This window comes from Rhamphochromis longiceps, linkage group LG19 (assembly GCF_057381845.1).
Source record: "Rhamphochromis longiceps isolate RC_006_pf linkage group LG19, R_longiceps_female_GT1.1, whole genome shotgun sequence".
NCBI classification, from domain to species: Eukaryota; Metazoa; Chordata; class Actinopteri; order Cichliformes; family Cichlidae; genus Rhamphochromis; species Rhamphochromis longiceps.
The window spans coordinates 29,171,088-29,177,112 of NC_140575.1; the positions used below are offsets into that span (position 1 = coordinate 29,171,088).

General features: G+C 39.1%; 1 long non-coding RNA gene across 1 annotated transcript; it reads left to right on the plus strand.

The window, feature by feature from the left end:
* The first annotated feature begins 218 nt into the window (after positions 1 to 218).
* LOC146647012 (uncharacterized) lies at positions 219 to 2,471 on the plus strand. Its single transcript, XR_014908841.1, has 2 exons — positions 219 to 740; positions 2,226 to 2,471. It is a non-coding gene; the product is annotated as an uncharacterized LOC146647012 (long non-coding RNA).
* The last annotated feature ends 3,554 nt before the right edge of the window (positions 2,472 to 6,025 follow it).

Here is a 6,025-nt window from a genome sequence, read left to right on the forward strand (position 1 = left end):
GACCATTTTCAGAAAAGTGGTTTTTTTTGTTTGTTGAGTCACTTTACACTGACCTATAGGTCATTCAAGCATAAAAAGACACCTAACCTAAGGGATGAACCAGTGTTGTGTCGACACATAACAGAGAATTTAGCAAAGAAGCAATTTTGAATTATATCTTCAGACGCTTTGTTACTAGCAGCCTGTCTCACAATTTGTTTCATTTTCTTTAGTAGAATTTCCAGTTAAACTGGCATAAAATTGTATTTTTCCATCAACAAGGTGATTCCTAAACAGCTGCAAACTTGTGTATCCTTAAAAAAATTGAAGAAACTGGACAAGCAGGGAAGGTAGGCCTAAAAATGATCTACAGCAGATGAACAGTATCTGAAAGTCCTTAAGAAATATTAAAAAACAAACAAAAAAACAAAGACCTGATGCAGGACCTGAAGGCCTCAACAGTAATGTTCTCAGTGAAAGGGTGGCTGCCAAGAAGTCATTCTTAAGAAAGGGAAACAGGGAGAGGCTGAGGTATGTCAAATTACACAAGAACTGGACTGAAAATAAGCACCTTATGGAGTGAGTTTGACACTATTGGTTCAAATTGTCATCAGTATGAATAGAGGTCAGCAGAGAGGCTGTAGAGGATTGTCTACAGCCATCTGTAAAACACTGTGGAAGCTCTTTATTGGTTTGGGACTCATTTCAGCCAGTGGTGTTGTGGATCTTGTAAAAACCGATGGAATTCTAAACACAGAAAGGTATAGCCATATTTCAATTCGATTGGTAATGGCTTCATTTTGCAGCATGACAATGATCCAGGAATCAGCGTTATTGATGCATTGAAGTAAAAAACTGAAGACGTCAGATGTTTTTCAGGAATAATTTCTGCTTTTTTGGAGCCGAGAGGACAGGATTCGTTACTCCTACTCTTGTCGTAAACGTAAGAAAATAAATGACAAGGAACAGTTTAAAAAGCAGCCAACAGCTGGACAAGAGCTTTTGAACATCCTTCAGGAAGCCTGGAAAACTATTCCTGAAGACTGCTTAAAGACATGAGAAGAAAACTTGCCTATGAGAGTTCAAGTGGTCGCACCAAATACAGACAGTCAAACTCTCTTAGAATTGAACAAACTCTGTTTTTATTTTGTGTGTACTGTATTTCCATGTATGTTAGCACATGTTTAACTGAATCACTATGTCTATTTCCAGTTTTCCTAACAACATCAAACTGTAATGATTGTAGTGCATCTATCTCTGTTTGTATGTTCCCTATCGCTTCCTAGGCAAGTGGAACACTCTTGATGAGATTTTGCATAAACACTGCCTAGGGCACCGTGAGCGCCAACATCTGCACAGCACATACAAATATTTTATAAAGAGCCCCCGATTGTATATATTTGTGCACTTCACAGCTCAACTGAGCAGCGAATGAAATGTAATAGTATGAAACGCTGTGTCACAATATAATGTATCATAGCATCATACTATGATCATGGTAGCACATTCAGGCCTGTTTGTACGTACATGTATTGTGGGGGTTTACTAGTGTACAGAAACGAGGGCTGACTCAAGATCTTTGCACAGCGCTGTAATATGTTATAATACTGAAAACATTTTTTAAGCGTATGATTCGGGTGACCAGGTGTCTCCTTGTCTCACGTTTAGAGAAAATGTCCCAGATTTTAACCCTGGTCAGCTCACATTGACTCTCATATAGAGCATTTTTCTCCTGTTTTGGCTTCCCTTCATTGGCTTCCTGTTAAATCCAGAATTCCTGCTCCTCCTTAAATCCTGCTCCTCACATACAAGGTCTTAAATAATCAGGCCCCATCTTATCTTAATGACCTTGTAGTACCATATCACCCTATTAGAGCACTTCGCTCTTGCTCTGCAGGCCTACTTGTTGTTCCTAGAGTATTTAAAAGTAGAATGGGAGGCAGAGCCTTCAGTTTTCAGGCCCCTCTTTCTGTGGAACCAGCTTCCAGTTTGGATTCAGGAGACAGACACTATCTCTACTTTCAAGATTAGGCTTTAAACTTTCCTCTTTGGTAAAGCATATAGTTAGGGCTGGACCAGGTGATCCTGAATCCTCCCTTAGTTATGCTGCAATAGATGTAGGCTGCCGGGGATTCCCATGATGCATTGCGTTTTTCCTTTCCAGTCACCTTTCTCACTCACTATGTATTAACAGACCTCTCTGCATTGAATCATATCTGTTATTAATCTCTGTCTCTCGTCCACAGCATGTCTTTATCCTGTTTCCTTCTCTCACCCCAACCGGTCGCAGCAGATGGCCCCGCCCCTCCCTGAGCCTGGTTCTGCTGGAGGTTTCTTCCTGTTAAAAGGGAGTTTTTCCTTCCCACTGTCGCCAAAGTGCTTGCTCATAAGGGGTCATATGATTGTTGGGTTTTTCTCTGTACCTATGAAGCGCCTTGAGGCGACTTTTGTTGTGATTTGGCGCTATATGAATAAAATTGAATTGAATTGAATTGAACTGAATATAGAAATGTGTAGTTCATAAAGAAATGTGCCCGTCTATGGATGCAGCTCTGAAAGTGAATACAAAAGTGTACAAAGGCTTCAGCATCAGAACAATTGTATTAAAAAGACAATATAAATGTCCTGGATAGAAGTTTTATCACAATCCCAGACTCAGACTACCTCCCTGCATTAGTCTCATATTGGTCAACACGAGCACACTCTTTGCCCTACATGTAGCTTCTTAGAGTCTCGTCACCCAAATAACCGCAATCATGACTTTGCGTCTCATAATTATGACTTCTTATGAAATACTGGGGAAGAATTTCAAATTTCTCCTATTTGGACTAGCACAAAAACTGAGCACTAAATTTGAACAGAAATATTTTTATTGCCCTCACATGGGCACAGGGGGCTTATTTTACACTTATTAAGCAGAATGAAGTAGAAATTGCAGGAAAGCCAAAAAGGAATGTCGCCATACCAGGATAGGGGCTCAGGATGTGAAGTTCTAACGGCTTAGATATCATATTTATGGCTTTGTGTCCCATAAAATATGGTACAATCCCATATTAATGAATTTTAATGGCTTGATGATCTAATGACATTTTCTCATAATTATGAGTTTATATTCATGTGCCTAAAAATGAAGAAGTATAGTGCCCTAATTTTGACTGGCTTTCTTATTTTGATTACAAACTGTTTGAGTCAATTTTATTTATTTATTTTTTAATAACTTTTTGCAGAAAAGAGCTTCCATAGAACCCACATCCAGGCCAGTCTCCTTGTAGTTGTTCAACAGCCTGAGGCAAAGTGATGACGTCATGAGTGTTTGGGAGAGACAGAAACATAGAAAGAGTAGGAAAAAAAAGACAGACGGCCTAAATGCACCTTTAGTTTATTTTTTGGTGCAGTTCTCCAACAGTTTCCAACGACTTCAACTTGTCAGCACGCTCGTATCACCTGCCTGACAATGTGCCCACCGTTCACCAACCACTTTTTCCATCTTCCTCCCCTGTCATGCCTCTCATCTTCGTAGTCGGTTGGTGTTTAACGCTATCCTAGCACACTCCAGGCACATAACTGGGATGGAAATCAGATGCAAATCTTTACCCCGTTTGTCCAGCATGTGAGTACTTGTCTGAGCAGGCGGCATTTCTAACTGTAGTGAGGTCCTACGGTAGAGGGTGTTATTATTGGTTAAATAGGTGGGCGACCCTTTGCGAACAATGAAACAGTGTTGTAATGTGTCTGAAGATCATTATCATTTTTGCTGGCTAAATGTTAACGGACGTATGCGTACACAGAGCTTTTCAGCACGGAAAGTGATGCGAGCCGCGTAAATCTATTTACATGTATTAAACTGGCGACATATTAGTTTGACCTCCAAATGTTATATTGACATTGTGGGATGGTCACCATGCCTATAAAACTGCAATCAGTCATTATTCAATGAGGTCTTGATTTAGGAGCTTTAAGTGAAGGACAGTTGGAGAGTCTGATGGAAACAGCGCAGTAATCTTTTATGCTGAGGTCGGGGTTAGATGGTATCACGATGTTTCCAACTGATTACAGTAAAAACAGCCATGAGGACTGAGGGCACAGCAGACCCGCATGCTGCTTCACGGCAACTAAAACACTTGCACTAATACTAAAAACACACACACACACAGAAAGAGGGAAAGGAGCCGGTGTTTTTTCCGGGTGTTATGGGATTCTGGGATTCTTGATGATGTGTTTGTGTCTGTGTTTTGCTTCACAACACTGCGGATGTTTTAGCCCCGAGCTGCAGATATTAATGACCATTTTGACCTGTTGAAGAGACCCTTTTTCTTAATAACATCTGAATGCAGAGCACTTAACTGAGCTATACTTGTCATGAGAGGAGTTTGATCAATATGCCTATTTTATATATTATATACATATAAACATATATACTGTATATAAAGATTGCTTTGATATACACATACATTATGTATAGCTGTTACAGACCTCAATCAGATCCCTTCACTTTTGCCAACTTTATTGCCCTTTAACTTTGATTTTTATCAGACTAATCTGAGTAATCCAAAGTAACAAAAATATTTGTTAAAAAATCATAAGGACACTTCATGTAATCCGTTTATAGAAGCTCTGTTATCAGCAGTTGCAGCTTTGAGTGTGTTTGTCTTTACAAGATTTGCACGCATGGATTTGGGGAGATTATCTCTTTTTTTTTCTTTTCCAGATCAGCTCAGTTTCTCTCAGAGTGACTGAAAATAGCACAGTGACATCTTCAGGAATTTCGATAAATTTGTCTGTTTAAGGTTCCTCCAGTGTGTAGTGGTTATTGTAGTCACTTGGCAAGTGAAAGGTTGCTGGTTTGATTCCAGCCAGCGAGACAAAAATCATTTTTTTTGGCATAAAACTGCTAAATCAAACATGTGGAGCTGTACAGTTTGTCTGAAGTCCAAAGACCTCCTGGGTTGTCAGAGGTGAACCATCTCCCATATCTCACAGTGCTGAGTTTCCTTAAAAAACGAACTGTATATAACTGCATTTAATCCTGTGCTGAAAAGCAATGCAATAACACAAGCCCACTGCCACCACAGATAGCTGCTTTAAATAATTACTAAACAATAAAAACTGAAGCCAAATCCTGATTTTTATCCATCTAAAATTGCATTTACAACGTTATGAAGCATCCAGATATAAGATTCAAGATTCTTTATTGTCATTATAAAGAAATATACAATGAAATTAAGTTGACCACACTTAATGAATATATAAAAATAAGAATAAAAAATAAGTTATGCTATAAATAGAAATAATGACAGTTAATTTAATTCATGCAGACACAGCACACATGAATATGAATGAATTTTAAATGAAACAACTCAGATGCAGTTGAACTTTCAGACTTTCAGCTTTAATTCAGTGGGCTGAACAAAAAGGTTGCATAAAAATGTGAGCAACTAAAGCATTTTTAACACAAGCCTTTTACTTCAGGACCTCAAAAGTAACTGGACAAATTAATTAACTGAAAATAAAATATTCATTTCTAATGCTTGGTTGCAAATCCTTTGCTGGCAATGACAACCTGAAGTCTTGAACTCATGGATGTCACCAGATGCTGGGTTTCCTCCTTTTTAATGCTTTGCTTTTACTGCAGCAGATTTCAGTTGCTGTTTGTTTGTGGGCCTTTCTGTCTGAAGTTCAGAGTGAAATGCATGTTCAGTTGGGTTAAGATTTGGTGACTGACTCAGCCATTGGAGAATATTCCACTTCTTTGCTTTAATTAACTTCTTGGTTGCTTTGGCTGTATGTTTTTGGTCATTGTCCATCTGTCTTATGAAACGCATCCCAATCAATGAGTAGACAGTATGTCTCTGAACACCTCAGAATTCATTTGGCTGCTTCTGTCCAGAGTCACATCATCAATAAACATTTGTGTCTCAGTGCCACTGTCAGCCATGCATGCCCAAACCATCACACTGCCTCCGCCCTGTTTAACAGACGATGTCGTATGCTTTGGATCGCGAGCTGTTCCACGCCTTCTCCATATTTGCCATCCTTCTGGATTGTT